The sequence below is a fragment of the Hemitrygon akajei genome, chromosome 7, assembly GCF_048418815.1.
Source record: "Hemitrygon akajei chromosome 7, sHemAka1.3, whole genome shotgun sequence".
NCBI lineage: Eukaryota > Metazoa > Chordata > Chondrichthyes > Myliobatiformes > Dasyatidae > Hemitrygon > Hemitrygon akajei.
Window position 1 is genome coordinate 81,407,724 of NC_133130.1, and position 16,180 is coordinate 81,423,903.

Genomic DNA, 16,180 nt, shown 5'->3' on the forward strand with positions numbered 1-16,180 from the left:
CCTTCATCCACTTCATTCTTGCCAGGTGTGTCCATTAGTGTTTTTAGAGTTTGAATGCTATCTTTCACTTATTAAACATGGTTTAGTATGGACTATTGTTTAGCTTTGGATACAAGCAGATAGACTGCATTGTTTGCTGAGGAGTTGCAAATTAAAATAAATGTTGTTCAATGTTCAGAGAACATCCCCAATCTTGACCTCTTGGAGCATTTGAAGAATGTGTTGGACACTCCGAGAAAGTCTTGTACTGATGTCTTATGGCTGGGATGTTTGATCTACAACAGCCACAACCATCTGCTAGTTTTGCTAGCTAAGTCTTCAACTATTGGAGGATTTGCTCCATGGTTCCCATTGAGTTCATGTTTATTTGGGTTCCTTGATCTTGCACTTGGTCAAATGCTGTTATGATGAGAAAGGGCAGTCACTCTCGTCTCATGTTCTGAATTCAGATCTTTAATCTACATTTGTACCAAGGCTTAGATAATGTTTGCTTTCGAGTGGTCTTGGCAAAACCCAAACTAGGCATCAGTGAGTGGTTATTGGCTATTAAGTACTACATGATACTATGGATGATAATACCTTCCATCACTTTGCTGTTGATTAGAGATTAATTAGGCAGTAGTTAATTAGACTCATTATGTCCTAGTTATTGTGGTCAGGATAAATCTGGGCTATTTTTATCCTTGTCATGTAGGTGCCATTGTTGCATTAATACTGGGAGAGTTTGACTTGATATGTTCTGAAGTGCAAGTTCTCAGTTCTTCCACTGAGTTATTTTCTGATCCTATAACCTTGTGTCATCCTCGAGTAATAGTCATCAACATCATAAAGCTAGTAGTAGTACTGAAGATTTTTAATTTAGTATGATATTTTATATGTCAATTTAAATGTATATGGAATATTTTGTGATTCCACAATAGACCCATCTGTTCAAAGAAAGAACAAATATTATAATCAGTTCTGGACTCTCCATTATAGGAAGAATGTGGATGTTTGAGAGAAGATGCAGAGGAGATTTACCAGGATGCTGCATGGATTAGAGAGCATGTCTTATGAGGAAAGGTTGAGTGAGGTTGGGTTTACTTGCTTGGAGTGAAGGAAGGTGAGAGGTGACTTGATAGAGGTGTGTAAGGTTTTAAGAAGCATAGATAGAGTGGATGACCAGCACCTTTTTCCCTAGATGGCATGGTTAATACCAGAGGATATCCTGTTAATGTGAGTGGAGGGAAGGTTAATGGAAATGTCAGAGGTAAGGTTTTTTTTAAACACAGAGGTTGGTGGGTGCCTGGAACACACTGCTGAATGTGGTGGTAGAGGCTGATATGTTAAGGACATTTAAGAGACTTTTAGATAGACACATAGATGAAAGAAAAATGCAGTATTATGGGCCATATAGGAGGAAAGGGTTAGATTGATTGCAAAGTCAGTTAAAAGTTCAGGTGAAGGGCCCATACTGTGCTATAATTTTCAATGTTCAATTAGTAGCATTAAACACAACCATTTTCATCTTTTCACTAATACCAATAGATAAGTTGTGTATTTATTGTAAACCTAATCTTAATTTTAAATTAGCATTTATATTGCCCTTAGTGGATTGCTGGTTAACTCTGCTGGCATCCCATTAAAAGTTGATAAACTGATTGCAAGATTCACCAAATTTGATGATTAGAAAAGTAGTAAAGATTGGTCACTTAGAGACACAGAGTCAAAGAAAAGTTCAGCACAGAAACAGGCCCTTCTAGTCCATGCTGAGCCTTTTCAACTACCTACTCCCATCAACCTGCACTGGGTCTATAGCCCTCTGTACTCATGTACCTATCCAAACTTCTCTTAAATGTTGAAATCAATTTTGCATGCACCACTTGTGCTGGTAGCTCACGGCCCTCTAAGTGAAGACGTTTCCCCTCATGTTCCCCTTAAACATTTCACCCTTAACCCATGACCTCTAGTTGTAGTCCCACCCAAACTCAGTGGGGAAAAAAACTGCTTGCATTTACCCTATCTATACCCCTCATAATTTATTATACCTCTGTCAAATCTCCCCTCAATCTTCTACATTACAAAATGTAAAGTCCTAACTGATTCAATCTTCCCATATAACTCAAGCCCTCCAGACTCAGTAACATCCTTGTAAATTTTCTCTGTACTCTTTCAACCTTACTTACATCTGTCCTGTAGGTAGGTGACCAACCCTGCAAACAATACTCCAAATTAAGCCTCACCAATGTCCTGTAAAACTTCAACATAACATCCCTGCTCATGTATTTAATACTTTGATTTATAAAGGTTGATGATAAGTGCTTTCTTTACGACCCTATTTACCCATGATGTCATTTTCATTTCAATGAATTATGGATCTGTATTCCCAGATCCCTTTGTTCTACCGCACTCCTTAGTGCCCTACCATTCACTGTGTAAGACCTACCCTGATTGCTCCTACCAAAGTGCAACACCTCACACTTATCTGCATTAAATTCCATCAGCCATTTCTCAGCCCAGTTTTCCAGCTGGTCCAGATTCCACTGCAAGCCATGATAGTCTTCCTTGCTGACCACTACACCCCCAATCTTGGATGCCATCTGTAAACTTGCTGATCCAGTTAATTACATTATCATCTAGATTGTTGATATAGATGAGAAACAACAATGAACCCAGTACCAATCCCTGCGGCACTCCAGTAGTCACAGGCCTCCAGTCAGAGAGGCAACCATCTACTACCACTCTCTGGCTTCTCCCACAAAACCCATGTCTAATCCAATTTACTAATCCAATGTTGAATGCCAAGCAACTGAATCTTTTTGACCAACTCCCACGTGGGCCCTTGTCAAATGCCCTACTAAAGTCCATGGAGCCAGCATCCACTGCCTTGCCTTCATCAACTTTCCTGCTAGCTTCTTCAAAAAAAAACCTAAGATTACTTAGGCATGACCTACCACACATGAAGCCATGCTGACTATCCTTAATCAGTCCATGTCTATCCAAATAGTCATATATCCTGTCCCTTAAAATAACTTCTAATAACTTTCACACTACTGATGGGAGGCTCACCAGCCTATAATTCCCTGTTTTATTTTTAGAGCCTTTCCTAAACAGTGGAACAACATTAGCTATCCTCCTGTATTTTGCCTGTCACTAAGGATGATTTAAATATCTCTGCTATAGCCCAGGAAATTTCTGCACTTGCCTATCATAGGGATCGTGGGAACACCTTGTAGAGGCCTGGTTTGCCTCAAAACAGCAAACACCTTCTCCTCTGTAATCTGTACAGAATCCATGAAGTTGATGCCATTTTGCCTTACTTCTATAGACTGTGTCCATCTCTTGAGTAAATACAGATGCACAAAAATGCATTTAAGATCTCCCCTGTCTCATTTGGCTCAATGGATGGATTACCATTCTGATCTTCCAAAGGCAACACACACATAATGCTGGGGGAACTCAGCAGGCCAAGCATCCTCTGTGGAAAAGAGTAGAAAGTCGACGTTTCAGGCCAGACTCTTCAGTAGGACTGGAGAAAAAAAAGATGAGGGGTAGAGTTAAAAGGTAGGGAGAGGAGAGGGTGAAACTTAGAAGGGGATGGTTGATGTAAAGAGCTGGGAAGTTGATTGGTAAAGAGGTACAGAGCTGGAGAAGAGGGAATCTAATAGGAGAAGACAGAAGACCATGGAAGAAAGAAAAAGGGGGAGGAGCATCAGAGGGAGGTGATTGTCAGTCAAGGAGATAAGATGAGAGATGGTAAAGGGGATGGAGAATGGTGAAGGGGGTAGGGATATTATTGGAAGCTCGAGAAATCAATGTTCACGCCATCAGGTTGGAGGCTACCCAAACGGAATATAAGGTATTGTACCTCCAACCGGATTGTGGCCTCATCACGACAGTGGAGGAGGCCATTAATAGACATATCGAAATGGGAAGTGGAATTAAAATGGGTGGCCACTGGGAGATCTCGCTTTTTTTGGTGGATGAAGCATAGCCTCTTGGTGAAGTGGTCTCCCAATCTATGTCGGGTCTCACCGATATACAGGAGGCCACAACGGGTATACCAGACGCAGTATATGACCCCCAACAGACTCACAGGTGAAGTGTCGTCTCACTTGGAAGGACAGTTTGGGGTCCTGAATGGTAGTGAGGTAGGAGGTGTAGGGGCAAGTGTGCACTTGTTCTGCTTGCAAGGGTAAGTGCCAAGAGAGAGATCAGTGGGGAGGAACATATGGACAAGGGAGTCATGTAGGGAAAGGGAGCGAACACTGCGGAAAGCAGAAAGTGGGCAGGGGGAGAAAGATGTGCTTGGTGGTGGGATCCCATTGAAGATGGCATAAGTTGCCGAGAACTATGTGCCTGATGCGGGCGCTGGTGGGGTAGTTGGTGAGGACAAGAGGAAGCCTACCCCTGGTAGGGTGGTGGGAGGATGGGGTGGGAACAGATATGCGTGAAATGGAAGAAATGCAGTGGAGGGCAGCATTGATGGTGGAGGAAGGGAAGCCCCTTTCTTTGAAGAAGAAAGAAATCTCCTTTGTTTTGGAATGAAAAGCCTCATCCTAGGAGCAGATGCAGTGGAGGTGGGGAGAATTGAGAGAAGGAGATGGATTTTTTTTTCACAAGTAACAGAGTGGGAGGAGGTATACTCCAGGTAGCCATGAGAGTCCTTGGGTTTGTACTGGACACCAGTAGATAAGCTGTCTCTAGAGAGATTGAGGAAGGGGAGGCAGGTATTGAAAATGGATCAGGTAAATTTGAGGGCGGAAGTTGGAGGCAAAGTGAATGAAACAGATTAGATCCGCATGTGTGCAGGAAGCAGCACCAATGTAGTCATCCCTAACCCTAACCCTGTGCTACATCAATGATTGCATCTCTCCCCCTCCTGGTTTCATTTATCACCTTGGGTTTCTCCCACATTTTTACTCTACCGTCATCTTTTTTTTCCAGTCCTGCTGAAGGGTCTTGGCCTGAAATGTCGACTGTACTCTTTTCCATAGATGCTGCCTGGCCTGCCGAGTTCCTCCAGCATTTTGTGTGTGTTGCTTTAATTTCTAGCATCTGCAGATTTTCTCTTGTTTGATCTTCCAAAGGACCAATTTTCTCCCTTGCAGTCTATTTGCTCTTAACATGTCTGTAGAATCCCCTAGGATTCTCCTTCATCTTGTCTGCTAAGGCAACCTCATACCTTCTTTCAGCCCTCCTGACTTCTTTCTTAAAGGTTCACTTCCATTTCTTGTAATCCATAAGCCCCTCATTTGTTTCTACTTGCCTATACTTGCAATGTATCTCCTTTCTTTTTCTTAACCATGGTCTCAATATTTCTTGAAAACCAAGGTTTCCTACACCTGTTATCTTTAATTTTTATTCTGACAGGGTGCATACAAGCTTTGATTTTCAAAATTTTACTTTTGAAGTCCTCCCACTTACCAAGTACATCTTTGCCAGAAAACAGCCTGCCCCAGTCCATACTTGCCAGATCCTTTCTGATACCATCAAAATTGGCCTTTCTCCAATTTAGAATCTCAACCCACAGACCAGACCTATCTTTTTGCATATTTAATTTGAAACTAATGGCATTGTTATCACTATATGCCAAGTGTTCACTCACACAAGCTACTGTCACCTGTCCTGTCTCATTTCCCAATAGTAGATCAAGAATTGCACATACTTTTATATAACTGGTTTCACAAAGGGATTAGATATATAGGAGACTGTTTTGAAGGAGGTATACTAATGTCATTTGACCAATTAAAGAATAAATATAAAATATCAAATAACACTCTTTTCTGTTATTTCCAATTAAGGGCTTATTTAAGAGATAAACTGGGTCAAACAATGTTATTGCCGAAACCTAATGAAATAGAAACTTTAATTCATAAAGGAAAAATTAAAAAATTTATTTCTGGTATGTATAATTTGATTCAAAAATAGGCAATTAAACAAGGAATTCATAAGTCAAGACAAATGGGAAACTGATTTGAATATTAAAATTGATGAAACAAGTTGGTCAAGATTATGTCTTGACAGTATGACAAATACAATAAATGTTCGACTAAGATTAGTACAATATAACTTTTTACATCAATTATATATTACACTACAAAAAATAAATAGATTAAACTCAAATTTATCTGATCAATGTTTTCGATGTAATCAAGAAATTGGTACTTTTTTACACTCTACTTGGTCTTGTTTTAAAATTCAACCTTTTTGGACAAATTTAAGAGTTTTACTGGAACAAATTATTGGAACACAGCTTCCAAACAATCCAATATTATTCTTACTAGGTGATATTGAAGGGATAAAACCGAAACCCAAATTGAACAAATATCAGAAAGAGTTCATAAAAATTGCATTGGCAGTAGCCAAAAAGGCTATTGCAGTTACTTGGAAATCGGATTTATACTTAAGTATAGATCGTTGGAAGAATGAAATTTTCAGCTGCATTCCACTTGAAAAAATTACTTATAATTTAAGAAAAAATATGATATATTTCTGAAAATTTGGTGCTCTTATTTACAAAAGATAGGATTAAATATGTAGGTGCTCCGAAGATAAAATTATTGGTCTTCTGGGGAAAGAAACATATATATACATTAAAGCTAATTTGAACTCCATGTGGGATCTTCCGATATCCAGGTACTCTTTCTTACTTTTTTCTTTTTTTTCTTTTTTTCATATATAGAGATATGTTAGGGGGGAGGGGTTAAGGGGAGGGGGAAGGGTTGATATATTTTTTTCCTTCTATTTTGTAACCCATTGAAAATTCAATAAAAAAAATTTAAAAAAAATAATTGCACATACTCTTGTTGGGACTTCTATGTACTGATTTAAGAAAACTTTACCGAAACATTTGACAAACTCTATCCCATCTAGTCCTTTTACAATATAGGAGTCCCAGTCAATATGTGAAAAGTTAAAATCTTTCTTGCAATAGTCTACAGCTAATCTCAGAAAATCTCAAGTTTTTTTTTCCCTTTGGTTTTACAGTTGGCTTTTTGATATGTGAAATCTTGTAAACTTGGACATTGGTAATACAATTTTCTCTGCATTCTAGACTCTGCTAAACACCTCCCCTGGCTCTGCTCCTTCAAAATACCTATTTGTTTTGGTTTACATTGTAAAGTACTGAGTTACAGTAAAGATAATTGAAGGATATGTTTCCCATGTTCATGTGCAGCAAGGCCTGGACTCTGTTCGGAAATGGGCCAGTTAGTAGCTAGAAGCAAAATCACCATAAAAATGCTGGTCATTAAAGCAAGAGAGGGTCCATCTACTCTATCTGCCATTGACAAGGTTTACCATTGCTAAATTTTCCACCATTAATGTTCTTTAGGTTTGGTGGGGGTTGGGGGGGGGGAATACCATTGACCAGGAACTCAAGTGACTAGCCACAAATTTTGTGGCAGCAAGAGCAGGTCAAGGCCCAAGTATCCAGTGACAAGTGATTCTCTTCTTGCCATCCCAAGGACCTTCCACCACTTACAAAGTACCGATCGGGAGCATGATGCAAAATTCTCCACATTTCTTGAAACCAGCAACATCAACAACTCTTCAGACACAGAAATAGGACTCTTGATCGGCATTCCATCAACCATCATAAACAGCTATTCCTTCTAACACTAGTACACATTATTTGTAGTTTGCAACACTGACAAAAGGGAATGTATTTACTCACTCAGGTTATTTCAGTAGCCCTTCACAAACCTGCAACCTCAACTACCAATAAGGACTAGGGCAGTAAATGCATAGAAACAGCTACTAGTTCCCCTCCAAATGGCATACTATCCTAGCTTTGAAATATAACACAGTTCCTTGAACATTATTTGTAAATTGTGGAATAGCATATTGTAGCATAGCAGTTAGTGTAATGGTAATACAGCGCCAGTGTCTGGGGCTCAATTCCAACTGCTAGCTGTAAGGAGCTTGTACGTTCTCCCCATGACCACATAGGTTCTCTACAGAGGCTCAGGTTTCCTCCCACATTCAAAAGACATACGGGTTAGTAGGTTCATTGATCACATGGGTATAATTAGGCAGCATGAGCTTGTTGGGCCGGAAGTGCTGTATCTCTAAATTACAATAAGTATACTCAACAACACTTGAGAACTGCCTTTACCAGAGAGGCTACAGTGGTTCGTGAAGAATGCTTGCTGCCACTTTCTTGAGGAATTAGAGATGGGAAATAAATGTTAGCCTTGCCAAAGATACCCAGTCCTCACTTGCACTGGTCCAATCCCTGCACTTTTTTTTAACTCCCTTTGTGGATTCATACTTGTGCTCATAAAACTACAGCCCTACTATAAAGTGGGGCAATTAGCAAGCAGCAGCAAGGCTACTGGCAAAACATCCAAGGGTTTGCCTCCAGATCACCCAAATGACTTGATGATGTCACAAGCCCTCTGAATTAAATGCCTCTGGGCAATTCAGAAAAATTAAAATACTTTAAACTTAATAAAATAAGATTAAAAGCATGTTAAAATGATATAAATTAATTAAAATGATTTAAATTGCATAAAGTAATCTAAAGTTCTTGCCTGCATTTCCTCTTTCAATTAAATTTAGAGCACTTATTCAAATTAACAATGTAGCACTACCTCTATGACAGGCATGAAGTGAGCAAAGTTCACTTGATGTCTCTGCTCTATCCAAGGTGAAGATGATGAGCCAAGATTTGAACTTCTGTTTGTCATACTGCAGCACAGACACAGAGGTGAGGGACAAATGAACCCAGAGACTGCATTTATATAATGGCTGTCTACAGAATTACCAAATAATGAGTGGCGTAGTGAAATGTGAATTGTAGTCACAACTATAATGCTGGAAACATAGCAAGCATTTATAAACAATCATGTTCTGACAAATTCCAATGTGATAATAGCTAATAAAAATTGTTTTTTTTTAAGGGATGTTTCTGGAGAGAAATATTGTGTAGGGGCATCTTTGAAATAATATTATATTACCTTTAGTGCCAGCTTGAGAGAATAGGCAAAAAGTGGCTTTAACATTCCATCTGTAAGACTGCACCTCCAACAGCGCAGTGCACCTGAATTTTTAGGCCTGTATCTCTTGAACTGATACCCTGTGACTCAGAGGTAACAAAAAGTGCTACCCACTGGGCAAATTAATGATGTGTTATTTACTTTGTTCTTGCATTCATTATACTTTTATAAGGCATGAACTAGTGAGTAAGCACAGCTGTTTCTGGTTGACAGGCAGTTATGATGCAACATCCATTTAAAAATTGACATTAATGCAAGTGTATAGCAGTCACGACTTTTGGCAACGTTAAGTAACTGTCAGTTTTAGAAGTGCTTATTTTTAATGGCCCAGACTACAAAAGAATGCTTGCTTCAAGAACATCAGAAACAGGAGAAGTATGGCTCTTCAACTTTGTTCTGCCATTTAGTAAGACCACCACTGATTTGATCTGGCATCAGCTGCATTTTTCTGCCTTTTTTTAAAGCACTCTATACCCATGAAGTCTAAACAGTCTATCTCAGAATTAAGAATTCTTTGACAAGGACTCTCCTACACCCACCGATGACCCCTTCTCCCGTCTTCAACCCTCCTCCTCTTCATGGACACCCCACTCTGGTCTTCTACCTGCTCTGGATCTCTTTATTGCTAATTGCCGATGGGATATCAACCGTCTTGACTTCACCACACCCTGTTCCAATTCCAACCTCACTCCTTCTGAACGCGCTACTCTCCGCTCCCTCCGCACCAATCCCAACCTCACTATAAAACCTGCTGATAAGGGGGGAGCTGTTGTTGTCTGGCGTACTGACCTCTACCTGGCCGAGGCACAGCGACAACTCTCTGATACCTCCTCTTATTTACCCCTTGATCGTGACCCCACTAAGGAGCACCAGGCCATTGTCTCCTATACCATCACCAACCTTATCAGCTCTGGGGATCTCCCATCCACTGCCACAAACCTCATAGTTCCCACACCCCGCACTTCCCGTTTCTACTTCCTACCCAAGATCCACAAACCTGCCTTTCCAGGTAGACCTATTGTCTCAGCTTGCTCCTGCCCCACTGAACTCATTTCTGCGTACCTTGACACTGTCTTATTCCCCCCTTGTTTAATCTCTTCCCACCTATGTTCGTGAAACTTCTCATGCTTTGAATTTTTTCAATGATTTTAAGTTCCCTGGCCCCCTCCATCTTATTTTCACCATGGACGTCCAGTCCCTATATACCTCCATCTGCCACCGAGATGGTCTCGAAGCTCTTCGTTTTTTTTTGGATTCCAGACCTAACCAAATCCCCTCTACCACCACTCTCCTCCGTCTAGCGGAATTAGTTCTTACTCTCAATAATTTCTCCTTTGGTTCCTCCCACTTCCTCCAAACCAAAGGTGTAGCCATGGGCACCCGTATGGGTCCCAGTTATGCCAGCCTTTTTGTTGGCTTTGTGGAACAGTCCATGTTCCAAGGCTATACCGGTATCCATCCCCCTCTTTTCCTTCACTACATCGACAACTGCATTGGCGCTGCCTCTTGCACGCGTGCTGAGCTCGTCGACTTCATTAACTTTGCCTCCAACTTTCACCCTGCCCTCAAATTTACCTGGTCCATTTCCGACACCTCCCTCCCCTTTCTTGATCTTTCTGTCTCCATCTCTGGAGATGGCCTATCTACTGATATCTACTATAAGCCTACAGACTCTCACAGCTACCTGGACTATTCCTCTTCCCACCCTGTCTCTTGCAAAAAGGCTATCCCCTTCTCACAATTCCTCCGTCTCCGCCACATCTGCTCTCAGGATGACGCTTTTCTTTTCAGGACGAAGGAGATGTCTTCCTTTTTTAAACAAAGGGGCTTCCCTTTGTCCACCATCAACTCTGCTCTTAAACGCATCTCTCCCATTTCCCGCACATCTGCCCTCACACCATCCACCCACCACCCCATTCGGGATAGGGTTCCCCTTGTCCTTACCTACCACCCCACCAGCCTCCAGGTCCAACATATAATTCTCCGTAACTTCCACCACCTCCAATGGGATCCCACTACCAAACACAGTTTTTCCTCCCCCCCCCCTTTCTGCTTTTCGCAGGGATCGCTCCCTACGCGACTCCCTTGTCCACTCGTCCCCCCCATCCCTTCCCACCGATCTCCCTCCTGGCACTTATCCTTGTAAACGGAACAAGTGCTACACCTGCCCTTACACTTCCTCCCTCACCACCATTCAGGGCCCCAGACAGTCCTTCCAGGTGAGGTGACACTTCACCTGTGAGTCGTCTGGTGTGGTATACAGCGTCCAATGCTCCTGGTGTGGCCTTTTATATATTGGTGAGACCCAACGCAGACTGGGAGACCGTTTCGCGGAACACCTACGCTCGGTCCGCCAGAAAAAGCAGGATCTCCCAGTGGCCACACATTTTAATTCCACATCCCATTCCCATTCTGATATGCCTATCCATGGCCTCCTCTATTGTCAAAATGAATCCAAACTCAGGTTGGAGGAACAACACCTTATATACCGGCTGGGTAGCCTCCAACCTGATGGCATGAACATTGACTTCTCTAACTTCCGTTAATGCCCCTCCTCCCCTTCTTACCCCATCCCTGACATATTTAGTTATTTGCCTGTTCTCCATCTCCCTCTGGTGCTCCCCCCACCTTTCTTTCTCCTGAGGCCTCCCGTCCCATGATCCTTTCCCTTCTCCAGCTCTGTATCACTTTCGCCAATCACCTTTCCAGCTATTAGCTTCATCCCACCCCCTCCGGTCTTCTCCTATCATTTCGCATTTCCCCCTCCCCCCACTACTTTCAAATCTCTTACTATCTTTCCTTTCAATTAGTCCTGATGAAGGGTCTCGGCCCGAAACGTCGACAGCGCTTCTCCCTATAGATGCTGCCTAGCCTGCTGTGTTCTACCAGCATTTTGTGTGTGTTGTTATTTGAATTTCCAGCATCTGCAGATTTCCTCGTGTTATCTCAGAATTAAGTTCATTGTTTTTTTTCTCACAGTTCCTTTGGGTAGAGAATAAAAAAATATGAGACTCTGGATAAAGAAGTTCCATTTCCTTATCACTTGGGAACCCCTAATTATAAATCTGTACCCCTTGCTGAATCTTTATATTTCAGCAAGGTTATCATGCATTTTCTAACTCTCAATGAGTATGTACACCTTTCCAAATGAGGCATTCTCTTTATCCCAGGTATTTACCCAGTAAACCTTCTGTAAGCTAGCTTCAATGCAAGTTTATATTTTTAAAAAGGAAATAAAAACTACGGTACATACATTCCTCCAGGTGTGGTCAAAAGCAGGCTCCTTACATTTGTAACAAGACATGCCAATCTCTACACTCCATTCTGTTTCTAATAAATGCTCATATTCCATTTGTCTGTACTGACTGTACATATTAACTTTATGATTTGTGTATAAGGGCACCTAGATCCCCCTCTGTTCAGGCAATCTGTTCTTTTACCATTTAAACAATATTCTGCTCTGCTGTTCCTCCTACCAGATTTGATAATTTTGCATTGCCTGAGATTGAATTCCATCTGCAATAATGGGTCCCAGCTATAACTGCCTGTTTGTCTGCTACGTGGAGTAGTCTATATTCCAAGCCTACACTAGTGACCATCCTGCACTTTTCCTACGTTACATCGACTACTGCTTTGGTGCTACTTTCTGCACCCTTGCTGAACTCATCAACTTCATCCACTTTGCCTCCAACTTCCACCCTACCCCCAAATTTAACTTACCAATTCTGACATCCTCCTCCCCTTTCTCAATTTCACCGTCTCTATCTCCAGAGACGGCCTGATCACTGATGTCTATTGTATACCCACAGATTCTCACAGCTACCTGCACTATACATGTTCTCAGTTTACTACTTGCCATCCCCTTCTCTCAATTCCTCCGCCGCATCTGCTCTCGGGGTGAAGCTTTTCATTCTAGAATAAAGGAGATAGCCTCCTTTTTCAAATAAAAGGGCTTTCCTTCCTCCACCATCAATGCTGCCCTCAGCCACATCTCTTCCATTTCATGCACGCATGCTTGTACCCCATCCTCCTACCATTCTACCATGGAAAGGGTTGCTCTTGTCCTCACCTACCACCTCACCCTCCATGTCCAGCACATAATTCACCACAACTTCTGCCATCTCCAATGGGATCCCACCACCAAGCACATCTTTCCCTCATTCTCTGGCCCCCATCACTTTCTGCTTTCTGTAGGGATCCCTCCCTATATGACTTTCCTGTCTCTTCCCACTGATCTCCCTCCTGACACTTATCCCTGCAAGAGGAACAAGCTCTACCATTCAGAAGAGACCATTTCACTAAGCACCTGGGCTCTGTCTGCCTGAAAAAACGGGATTTCCGAAAGGCCACCCATTTTAATTCCACTTCCCATTCCCATTCTGATATGTCTATCCATGGTCACCTCCACTGTCGTGATGAGGCCACACTTAGGTTGAAGGAACAACACCTTGTATTTTGTTTGGGTAGCCTCCAACTGATGGCATGAACATCGATTTCTCTAACTTCTGCTAATGCCCCCCACCCCCCCTTCACTATTTCCCATCCCCTCTTCCCTTTCTCACTTTATCTCCTTGCCCGCCCATCACATCCCTGTGGTGCTCCTCTCCCCCCTTCTCTTTCTTCCACGGCTTTCTGTCTCTTTTACCAATTTACTTCCCTGCTCTTTACTTAATGCACCATCAATAACTCTCGAAGACTGGAAGTGAATGATAGGCTTTTATTAGCAACAAAAGGGAGCACGACATCTCGGAGACTGAGGGAGGGGCAGCGCCCCAATCGCTTTTATACAGCTGCAGATTTTTCTCTTGTTTGCACAAGAATGTTTTTCCTACATTGTGCCATGTAGCATAGACATTGGACTTTAAGTCCACCATGTCAATGTTAACCATCAACTATCATACCTATCCATACTTACCCCATTCATTTATTTAACAGATGTGTATTCCTTTGCAGACTCTGTCTTCCATATAGCTTGCATTTCCACCTATGTTTGTGTTATCAGTGAATGTGGCTGCAACATACTAAATTCCCTTTTTCTGCCATTAGTACAAGATTGTAAGCAGTTGATACCCTAATGTTGATCCACGCATTCCACTAATTACAGCTCGCCAACCTAAAGATGACTCACTTATCCTCGTTCCTTTTTATTAGCTAGCCAAACCTCTTATCTTTGCTGAAATATTACCCTAGTGCTATGAGCTCTTTCTTAGCTTGTTTACTGCTCCTCTGTACTAGTAACCTAACCCAGGTATTCTGGATATACATATGCATTACATCTGTTGGTTCCCCTTCATCCATTATATTCTCAAAGAACTCTGATAAATGTGTTAGATATTGACTCAGCCTGATTTGAATTGTGATTTTCTGAATGTCTTGCCAATATTTCCTTTCATAATCATTTCTAGCACTTTCTTCCAGGTTGTAGCTCAGATTTGTTTTTTTCAGGTTTGTAGCGATGGTTTTGGGGGCAGAGAGTGGAGTTAGGGGTTAAGTTAGGGTTCATGGATGTGGGCAGTTAGATGTCATGACATAGTTTGTATGTTCTTGTCAAAATAAGAGTCAAGGCTAACAGGTTTAGGGAACCTTGCTTTTCAAGAAATATTGAGGCCCTGGTTAAGAACAAGAAAGTGGTGTAGAGCAGGTTTAGGCAGCAAGAAACAAATGAGTTGCTTGACAGGTGTGAAAAATGTAACAGAACGCTTAAGAGGGAAATCAGGGCTAAAAGAAGGCATGAGGTTGCTGTGGCAGACAAGGTGAAGGAGAATCCCAAGGGTTTCTACAGATATATTAAGGTAAAAATATAACGAGACAAAATTGGAATTGTTACTCTTGAAAATCAGCGCAGTGATCTACATATGGAGCTGAAAGAAATGGGGAGGGGTCTTAAATGTGTGTTTTGCATCTTTATTTACTTGGGAGATGGGTACGGAGTCAAGAGAATTGAGGCAAAGCAGCACTGAGTTGATGGGCCATATATGGATAACAGAAGAGGTGTTTACTGTGTTGAGGGAAATTAGGGTTGATGAATCCCCAGGGCCTGAGCAGGTGTTCTCTCAGACCTTGTGGGAAGCAAGTACAGAATTTACAGGGCCCTGACAGAGGATTTGAAATGTCCTTAGCCATGGTTGAATTGCCGAGGAATAGCTCGGGAAATAGCTAATGTAGTTTCATTGTTTCAGAATGGCTCTCAGTATAAGCCAGAAATGTGGGGGTGTTAGTGGCTGAGACAACTACAACTTGATTGGAGATACATCCACTATTGGCATGCCACATCCCCTCCAAGAGAGTCAACTGAAGTGAATTAAGAAAGGTACTGAATGATGCCACTGAAGTTTTCCAGGTTGAATGCATGGAGACTGAAGGAATTCTTTCCAAGGTTGAATGGAGCTCTTTGTCAAAACCAAGAAGAATGGGTCTGTCAGGATCCGTGCTGATTTTAAGGTCACCATCAACCCAGTACTGAAAGTAGATCAATACCCTCTACCCAGGATAGAGGATAGCATTGCAAACCTTTCTGGAGGAAAACATTTCAGCAAAGTAGACTTACCTAATGCCTCCCTAGAGATGTTGATAGGAGTCCAAAGTGTTTCTCACCATAAACATTTACAAAGGGCTTTATCACTATAATAGACTTGTTTTTAGAATAGCATCTCCACCTGCACTCTAGCAGAAAGCTATGGACCAGGAGCTGCAAGGCTGTCCAGGCACGCGGTGTTAACTTTTAAGACATTATTGTTACTGGTAAGGGTAACAAGGAACTTTGCAAATTCCAGCAGCTGCGGTATCCAGTGTGTAGTTTTTTAAATAGTTAAATAAGTTGTTAACATTATGGCTATTTCTGGTGCACGCAGTTCGGAAGAATAAGACCATAGATCCTACTAACCCTAATGGTGCCTTTCACCCATATCTGAATCTTCTGGAAGCCAGGTTGTGGATTTTGAAAACAGAATTACTAGCAAAAGATCTAGGTCATATATAGAGAGAAAAGGTTGTACTTTGTATAATACATGTTAGGTGCTCCACATTGTGTCTTAAGTAGAAGATAGAATGGTACAATGTCCACGCGAATCATTTGACCAAACCAAATCAACCCTATCTTCATGTCCATGGCCCATAATCACCCCATTCCCTGATCATCCATGTGCCTATCTAAATAACTCCCAAATATTGCTATCCTTTCTGCTTCCACCTCCTGTGGC

At 41.8% G+C, this 16,180-nt stretch overlaps 1 protein-coding gene across 5 annotated transcripts in view; it reads left to right on the forward strand.

Annotated features, from left to right (window-relative positions):
* LOC140730612 (serine/threonine-protein kinase PAK 5-like) overlaps window positions 1-16,180 on the forward strand; it is a 225,643-nt gene that overhangs the window by 50,014 nt on the left and 159,449 nt on the right. The gene's annotated exons all lie outside the window — the stretch shown is intronic.